A 10,228-nucleotide genomic window follows, 5' to 3' on the forward strand; every position below is an offset into this window, starting at 1 on the left:
CACTCACCATCTACCGAATTCAGAAAATATACTACTTCTTTTATAGGGTTGATAGCAAGCAACAACCAGTGAGCTCTATAAATTAAAACAATAGTTTATATGAAAATTTTGCTACGCAAAAGAAACAAAGATTAGATGAACCAAGAATGAGAAACTAACCCTACTGGTCGGGTATTATACGCCCAAAGAATCAGACTTTCTGTATTGACCGTGGACAGGAATCTATCGACTAAGCGCTGTCTAACTGATTCCGGTTCCGTAGCAATTGTCATTCTGCTGCAATGGGCGGAAGACACGAAACGGAATCTGTTTGACAATGCAGTCCCGCGCAACACTTTGTCATACAACAACCTTAAATAAAAACATAATAAACATTAGATTATTTTCATTGAAATGTGTAAATAAATTGTTCGACTAATTAAATAATATATCAGATGAGTGAATATTACCGGATGTATGAGTGCATATTACCGACGCCTAGTTGTTCATGCGTAAAAATCTCTTCCAAGTCATCTAGTGCAATATTTGAAAGGAATTCAGTACCAAAGATACCTTCATCCATATTGATTTCACGGAAAGCACCATCCTTCAAATCGGACATATCAACAAGTGTTCCGAGCGTCATCCGATATCGAGGCACAAAAGCACCACCTTTTTTATGCCGCTGGCTTCGGAGGACCCTTGGGTGGTACGCTACGAACTTGCTGCGTCACTTGTTGTGACCCCCGAGCAGATGCTTAAAAATCATTTAAGTTAGGTAAAATATAAAATCATGCAGTTTTAGATTCAGATTATATATTAACACTTTAAATGTACCTCTTTTAGTGATGCAACAGACTCCTCCTCCTGTAAAATCCCTTTACCCTTAATTGCGGGTTTTGTAGGAGCAGTCTAAAATTAAAATGTAAAAAATAATTAACGTAACGGTGCAGAATTGACATTCGAAAACTAAATGATTCATAATGGTTTTCAATATACCTCATTGTAGCAACCTGCCCTAAAAATTAGCTTTTAGAGTCGCCACCTATTCTACCAGGGCGAATAGGAAACCATACGTAGTTAAGAGATTGGGGTAAGATTATTATAATCAGGTCAAGGGAAGGTGGTAGGCACCCTTAACCCTTTCCTAAGGTTTTATGTTCAAGGTAAAGGTTTATGGCTAAATATTAAGGTTTAATAGCTAAGAAAATGAATAGGGCGAAAAGTGAGATTTAAACTGAATTAGAAATTAGGGGAAGGGGACTCGCCTTGTTGCCAAGTGCCTACGTATCTCCTTAAGGAGAATCAGAGTCAACGTAGTTCGGGCACAAGGTTGTACGCCTTTGAATTTGATATGATATGGTTTGAAGGCTTTTTGAATGGCCTATCGTAGTTTTGAATTTGTGATTTGAAAGGCATTTTGAGTTGCCTGATTGAGAATGATGAAAATCCGTAGTTTGATTTGAAGTGTTTTGAATGTTTTAAGTGGCGTACAACCCTGGTTTGATGTGTTTTCGTTAGGTGCGGTGATCAATAGATTTGATCATTATAGTTAACGGATTAAGTAATGTATTGCTGGTTATTCTGATCGATAGATTCGATCGTCACGGACAGCAAATGAGGTGTATTTTAATCTTGTAATTAAATTATGAGTTTTATCATTTCCTCTCATAACCAATAGATTCGGTTATTACATGACAACGAATTCAGTTATTTATGTTTTATTATTTTTATCTCTCGCCAATGCGACTAATAGATTTAGTCGGATCGAGGAGAGAATTAGTCAAGAATTAATTAAATTAATATTAGATTAAATTTATTTCTCGCCAATGCGACTAATAGATATGGTCGGATCGAGGAGAAAATTATATTAATCAAGAATCAATCGAATTAATGTTTTTGCCAAATGGTAGTGGGATTGGGCAAACCCTAATGCATTGGGTAAACCTCTCTAGGGTTTTTGTGATCTTTTGACAATTTAAAATTGATTAAAATAAATTAAATCGAATTAATCGAGAAAATTATAATCCTATCCCTATAATCCTAGTTTCATTATTCTAATCCTAATTTATACTTAATCCTAACATAAATTAATTAAATTAAATACAAATAATTATTATTTAACCTAACAAATAAATAAAACAAATAAAATAAAAAAATATAGAAACCTGGATTGGATCCTGTGTGTGTGCCTTTGAGTGTCCATGGTGGAGCCTTGCAATCCTGGTACGTTAGATTGGATTGTAGGAGATCCAGTGGCTACTGCGTGAATGATGGATTTGAGCGGTGCACGATGGATTTGTTTGGTCGATTTCAGACGCTATCCGATGCCGTTGGTTTTTGTGTTATGGTTGTGGTTGCTTTTGTCAGCTTCTCTCCTTCTTCCTTTATTGTGATTTGCAGGAAAACAAAAGAAGCCCAAAAGAAGGACAGCCAAAAGAAGCCTCTTTTATTTATGTAAAAAGTATATTATATTGTGTAAAAGTTTGACTATTGGCTTTGGTAACAAATTTTATATACTATTTATGTTACTGACAAACATGAAAATTAGTGGCAAGAAAAATGGTCAAGGAAAATATGTACAGACTGTGAAGTTATATGTGAGGATCAAAAAAAAGGTTGTGGCTTAGGAATAGCTGGTGAAAAAATCGCCCCCCCCCCCCCCCCCCCCCCCGCGTTGGTGTACAAAAAAATATCCATTTATAATAGTTAAATTAGGGTTTTCCACACCTAATGGGCCTATTGCCCAATTAACTTAATAATTATAAAAAGAGTAAAATAATCCTAATAATAATAATATATAAAACCTAATTAATTAAAACCTAGTACTAATCCTAATACTACCTAATAATAATCCTAATAAAAATTAATAATAATAATCAAGACAAATGTTAGTAAAACCCAAAAATGATAAAATCCTTGTAATAATTGGGCCAATGTTTAGATCCCAAAACACCTGCTAATTACGCCCTTGTTTTAACTCAACCTGATTTATAAGAGAGCGGGTTTGACAATAGGAATGTCAAACCCCGTGACTCTTAATTTTGAACCTTGAAGGATTAGCAGACGTAGATTTGGTCGGGCAAATTTTGGGGTATGACAGCTGCCCCTATTCAATCTTCTTAAACCTGAAAAGTCAGATAGGCACATCTGTCTATCGTGATCTAAAGGTAGAAGATGATTGAACACTGAAGTGCCCTGAAATTTGCATTTGTTGGCCAGAAGTTCCGCGAGAGATGGGCTTAAAGATGCCACCCAAGGTAAATACCCCTCTTCTTTCAGAGTGCGAAGCATATGCTTTTTGAAAGGAACCACGTGCTTTGATTGTAGCACGACCTAAAAAGGCAACCTGAATTTTATGCAATGTTATGATGCATAAAATGTATGATGCAGTGAGCTTCTCAAAATAAATGAGAGCGATGTATGTACATGCATTATGTATGAATGAGGTATGTAATTGAATGATGCATGATTGTTAGTAACTTTGGAAAAGAAAAATAAAACCTTTGTGTGTTATTGGTGAAGTTTTGAGGAAGATCACTGCCGAGGGACTAACGTGATAAACCCAATTGAGGAACCCTTTGTAAAACCCTTTGTATTTTCGAAGAAGATCACTGCCGAGGGACTAACGTGATGCATAAACCCGATTGAAGAATCCTTTGTAAAACCCTGTTGTAACACCTTTTGTGAAACCCTTTGTGAAACCCTTTGTAGTCTTGAAGAAGATCACTGCCGAGGGACTAACGTGATAAACCCCATCGAAGAACCCTTCGTAAAACCCTTTGATCACTGCCGAGGGACTAACGTGATGGGTAAATGTAACTCTCAATAGCGACGACTCACAGTTTGTTGTAGAAGATAGTTAACTTGCTATAGTGCTAGCAAGCTTTCGTAGTTTGTGAACCCCAAAAGGATCACTTGCTATAGTTCTAGCAAGCTCACCCGCACCAATAGGATCATTTGTCCTGGTTCGGACAATTTCACCTGCACCAATAGGATTACTTGCCATAGCTCTGACATGCTCACCTGCACCATTAGGATCACTTGCCCTGGTTCGGACAAATTCACCTGCACCATTTGGATCATTTGCCCTGATTCGGACAAATTTCACCTGCACCATTAGGATCACTTGTCATAGTTCTGACAAGTTCACCTGCACCATTTGGATCATTTGCTCTGATTCGGACAAATTTCACCTGCAACATTAGGATCACTTGTCATAGTTCTGACAAGTTCACCTGCACCATTTGGATCACTTGCCCTGATTCAGACAAATTTCACCTGCACCATTAGGATCACTTGCCCTGGTTCGGACGAGTTCACCTGCACCATTTGGATCATTTGCCCTGATTCGGACAAATTTCACCTGCACCATTAGGATCATTTGCCCTGATTGGGACAAATTTCACCTGCACCATTAGGATCGCTTGCCCTGGTTCGGACGAGTTCACCTACACCATTAGGAATTATTTGATATAGTTCTAGCAAACTTACCTGCATGAAGAAGATTCACTTGCTATAGTGCTAGCAAGTTTATCTGTATAAAGTCCTTGACGGTATCTTGTAGATATACGAAGATGATGCTCGCGACTCGAGGGTCGGAAAGAAAAAGATATGTTTAGAAACTCACGACTCGAGGGTCGGCGAACACACCTATTCCAACACAAGGGTTGGAAACTCACGACTCGAGGGTCGGAAAACAAACCAGTCACAACACGAGGGTTGGAAACTCACGACTCGAGGATCGGAAACTGGGCTTCTGTAGTATGTGAATGCATTAGATGATATGCATATGCTAATGCATATGTATGTATTTTATGAGTGAAATGAACAGCAAGGTTGCTATCATCGGTAAGGTTACCGGGATACATCAATCAGGTGATTGGAAATAAACCAACGGTAAGGTTACTGTCATCGGTAAGGTTACCGGGAAGCATCAATCAGGTGATTGGAAATAAGCCATCAGTAAGGTTACTGTCATCGGTAAGGTTACCGGGAAACGTCAATCAGGTGATTGGGAATAAACCAACAGCAAGGTTACTGTCATCGGTAAGGTTACCGGGAAACGTCAATCAGGTGATTGGGAATAAACCAACAGTAAGGTTACTGTCATCGGTAAGGTTACCGGGAAGCATCAATCAGGTGATTGGAAATAAGCCAACAGCAAGGTTACTGTCATCGGTAAGGTTACCGGGAAGCATCAATCAGGTGATTGGAAATAAGCCATCAGTAAGGTTACTGTCATCGATAAGGTTACCGGGAAGCGTCAATCAGGTGATTGGGAATAAACCAACAACAAGGTTACTGTCATCGGTAAGGTTACCGGGAAGCAAGTGGACAATGTGGTTTAGCACCAGAGTGATGACTTGGATGTTTTGACGTATGGGATAATGCTTATGCTTATGCATATGTTGATTGATGTAACGAGTGGAATGAAATAATGTCTTATATAAGACTACCTGAAAAGGTTTCTGGAATGGATATGAACATTTGTCTTAAAGAAGACTGTCTGAAAAGGTTTTTTAGCAAGGATGAGGAATGTCTTAAAGAAGACTACCTGAAGAGGTTCCTGAAAGGGATGACAATTTGTCTTAAAGAAGACTGCCTAAAGAGGTTCCTAGAAGGGATGATGAATGTCTTAGAAAAGATTACCTAGAAAGGCTCTTAGAAAAAGAATGTCTTAAAGAAGACTACCTGCAGGGGTTCCTGGAAAGGATGATTAATGTCTTAGAAAATATTCCCTAGAAAGGCTCTTAGAAAAAGAATGTCTTAAAGAAGACTACCTGGAGAGGTTCCTAGAAAGGATGACAATTCGTCTTAGGGAAGACTACCTGAAAAGGTTCCTAGAAAGGATCGTAAGATTTGTCTTAAAGAAGACTACCTAAAAAGGGTGTGGTGTAATGTATCAACCAATGTATGTAATGCATGACTTATGTGTATTTGCATGATGCTCCAATGATAGGTTGTTGATAACCAAAGCGTATATAACTCGCTGGAGTTGTTGATTTGTTTGATGCTAGCGCGATTTCCCAATCCCTGTGTTTTTGAATTTGAAGATCGTAGTTAGGAAAAAGATTCATTCGATGTTGTAAAGTGTGAGAACGCCTCTCCGTTATGCTGTGCGCCTTGCCCCAGTCTGACCCTTTGAGTTACTCCATGCCTTTGCATCTTGAAGTTCTCCACGCCTTTAACCTTTGCATTTCACACCTTTAACCTTTTCGAGGTTCTCCACACCTTTAATCTTTTGAGGTTCTCCATGCCTTTAACCTTTCGAGGTTCTCCACACCTTATGGATTTGATATCCAATGCCCCAATGTTTATTGGAAAAAGGTGCCTATGATCTCCAAGCCGTGAAGGAAATGCCCCGAGAAATAACCTTGTCATATGCTTCGACGTTTAGATTGAAGGGTATGCCCTTGATCTCCAGGATATGGAAGGTTATCCATGGTGTTCTATCCTTTAAAATTTCTCCCATGTTTGACATGCCCCTGATTGCTATTGCTTCGAGATGTGACCCAAGTCGATTGAACCTTTGGATGAATGCCCCTAGTTAATAGGATGTTTGATTGCATGCCCCTGTGATCCTTGAAATTTTGCCCTTGTTTAGGAGAACCCTCTAGATGTGGTTCCCCCCCCACAAAGGTCTTTATTAGAAGTGATCGCCTTTGATTAAACCAATTTCGAGATCTCCTCGACGCTAAGTGTATATTCATAGATGACGTTGTACCCTTTGAGAAGTAACTCCAATGCAATGCGGATGCAAGTTTTGAAATCGAAATCCGTTATGAATTAGGACCGGATGATTAGAAATGAATGCTTGAAGAAGCGTAGTGGTTAGAAATAGTTTTAACAAACTTTAGGGGTCAGTATAACAAATCCTGCTTGTATGCTTTCGTGGTTAACCTTGCCTCAATTAGGACTTTTGAATGTTGTAACTTGGCCTGGTTCATGGTTTAAGAAACAACAGATATAAGGCTCAAAATTTTATTTACCCCACCCCTTTCTCCTTGATGTTCTCCAAATCCTGAAATTTCGCCTAATCCAATGAATGTGCTTTGTTTGCAAGAGAATCGTTTCAATTTTGATGTTGAGCAGAAGCCTTAGTAGAGGTCTGAGTACCGATGAAAAATGTTGTAATGACCCAAGCATTGATGGGAAGCTTCGATGATTTAGCAGCCACAAGATTATCCTTTGTATTTCACCTTTGTTTTTATCCCTTATTTTTGCATGAACCAATTCCTTTGAGTTTGATCCATCGGGATGCCCTAATTTTTGCCTAAGTCTTTTTTTGTTTTTCTTTTATGGAATTTTCCATTTTGACTTAGCGGGCGCTTTCCTCCTTTTTTGTTTTGAATGCTCCTTTGGAAATATTGCTCCTTGGATATTGACTGTTGCGACTGCCCTGTTGACTTTGATTTGTAAGCTTCGACTTTGATACGTCCTCGATCTTGAATGATGTATTAAGGAAGGAGATGTTGTGAATGTTATCTCCATCTCTTCCTCAATCTTGGATGAATGCGAGGAAGAAGATATGCTTGAACCTTTGCTTTGCTTGATCCTTATGCTCGAACTTTTGCTTGAATCCTTGCTTGGATTGACTGATTCTCTTGACAACCAAAATACACCATTGAATTAACCGAAATCTACCCTACCCCTGGTTGGAATCAAGGTTTATTTGAAAAAGTAGAAACAAACTCCAACTCCTGGCTCGAGGGGGTGACGAGGGATTAACATCCTTATATCTTCACTGTTTGGGAATTGAAACAATGCATGTACATCGTCGGTTCGGTCTTACCTTGAAAGCATATGTTTAGCTGGACTTAGTTATTTGTATTCGTCATTCTCCCTTAAGTTTGTTAGTAATCCTAAATTTGAAATTGAAAATAGAATAGAAGTGTGCGAGCGGAAAGTCGTAGTAGTGAGCGGATGAAGTGAATGAATTGATTCCAAAACCTGCATGTTCATCCCATTAGAATTGCTAATCTGAAGGTACAACTTTTATCCTAAGTAACACTTAGCGATTGTAGGGGTTGAGATTATGAGCATGACAAAACCTATTGATCCTAGGGACAATCTCCTTTGTAAATCCGTTGACCTTGTTTTACTCCTTAGTTCGTGGACTTGTAGGAGTAAAGGGTAATCTCGAACTTTCCTTGAGGCACGTCAAACCTGTCGGGAATAAATTGTTAGCGGTGGGTTTTCGTCGTATCGGAACTTCATGAGTTTCCTTTGACTGGACCTCTTTTGCTTTTCCTAAGGATAGTATCACACCGTTCGTAACCTTCAGCGTTTGTGATTTGATAAAGAAAATCTATGACCCTTTTGCCCCTTGGTGTGGGGTTAACACATGTCGCCTTTCCTCCATTGTAAATACGCATCTTTGTTCAGGGTATTGCCCCAGTTGGACTGACCCTTTCCCCAAGTTATCGTAGAGCGTCCTTGAAAGTTTTGCTATGTTCATAGATGAACCCCTTTATGACTAGATACCCCTTGAGTGTATCTATGAGGGAACTTCTTAGTTGAACTAATCCTTGCTCGATGATAACCTATATTGTATTTTCAATCCTGTTACGAAAAGGCATGGACATGTAGTCGACATGGTGAAAGACATTCCCTTTTTTTTATCAAGACCAAGATCATTCTCAATATTTTTTCCTCCTTTCTCCATAGTTCGTGATCCTTTTAATTTCTTTGAGCGTTTCGGGAAACCGGCTAGCACGGTAAGTATGGATGCGGGCGAAGATGCAAATGTAAATGTATGAATTCATGAAAATGCAAATGTATGCGTATGCAAAAGACTCCTTTTTTTTGTACGCTATGACTCCTTATATGCAATGCATACGTGTGACATATAATCCTAGGGATAGCTTTAGAGGTGACATTAGACCCTAGCGAAATCCTTGCAAGATAGATGTCATGACACGCCAATGGAAATCCCTTAGATTAGGGAGTATGCAGAAGGTAGCGGCTGGTGACCGTTTAAGACAGTTACCAAATCTCATGGCCATCGAGAGGCCGTTCGACGTGTACTAATGAAGTTGTCCTTGGTGGGAAGGTTCTCTATGCGGAACACAACCTATCTAAGGACGATATCGGACGAAGTGAAATCCCTACGGTCTAGGGATAAGAGATGTATAGATGGAAATCCCAAACCCTACAAGTTAGAGGGTGCGCAGGAATAAGCACGGGGTGACCGTTCACGACAGTCACTAGATCTCATGGCCATCGAGAGGCCAATTGACATGTGCTAACAAAGATGTCCTTCGTGGGAAGGACACGTAGTTGTAAAAAACATATGGACAAAATAAAATCCCTACAGGCTAGGGAGTACGTAGGAGCAAGCACGGGGTGACCGTTCGAGACAGTCACTGGATCTCATGGCCATCGAGAGGCCAATCGACGTGCGTTAGTAAATATTTCCTTCATGGGAAGAACGCGATTTTAAAATATAATCCCTACAGGCTAGGGAATGCGTAGACGTAGGCACAGGGCGACCGTTCAAGACAGTCACTAGGTCTCATGGCCATCGAGAGGCCAATTGACGTGCGTAAACGAAGATGTCCTTCGTGGGAAGGACACGTAGTTGTAAAAATACAAAGATATAAAAGGAAACTCCATACAGGCTAGGGAGTGCGTAGATGCAGGCGCGGAGTGACTGTTCATGACAGTCGCTAGGTCTCATGGCCATCGAGAGGCCAATTGACGTGCATAAATGTAGATGCCCTTCGTGGGAAGGACATGGTCTTAGAAATAGAGTCCCTGCAGGCCAGGGAACGCGTAGGAATACCTGCAAAATTAAAATGCAAGACATTCGCAGTATATAAATTGCACATATATAATAAGCACGTAAGCATATAAGCCCTAGGTTCATAGGTTCGACGTAACGGCTTAGGGTGCCTACCCTTCCCATTGGTATGTTCTAGAAGGTCTCATGGGGTCGTTCGTAGCTGCCGAGACTTTTTGTCTCTTTGGATTTTAGAACAACTCATTTATCCATGAGGTTCGGGCTTTAGGGGTAGGTTCTCAGAGAGATCAACTAAATACCAAGTCCTGCCCTCAACAAAGTCAAGCTTCGTATCAGACATTTCTGGATATTCAACCCACTCTGAGTGGAATTATAATAAGACTCGTAGGCGATGTAATTCCCCTCTGGTCTTAAATATAATTCCCACGCTTAGGTTTTAACAACAATTTATATAACCCGAAAATACAGTAAAACAAGTAATTAAATAAACATTTAAAAATTACT

The sequence above is a fragment of the Vicia villosa genome, unplaced genomic scaffold, assembly GCF_029867415.1.
Source record: "Vicia villosa cultivar HV-30 ecotype Madison, WI unplaced genomic scaffold, Vvil1.0 ctg.001954F_1_1, whole genome shotgun sequence".
Classification (NCBI taxonomy): domain Eukaryota; kingdom Viridiplantae; phylum Streptophyta; class Magnoliopsida; order Fabales; family Fabaceae; genus Vicia; species Vicia villosa.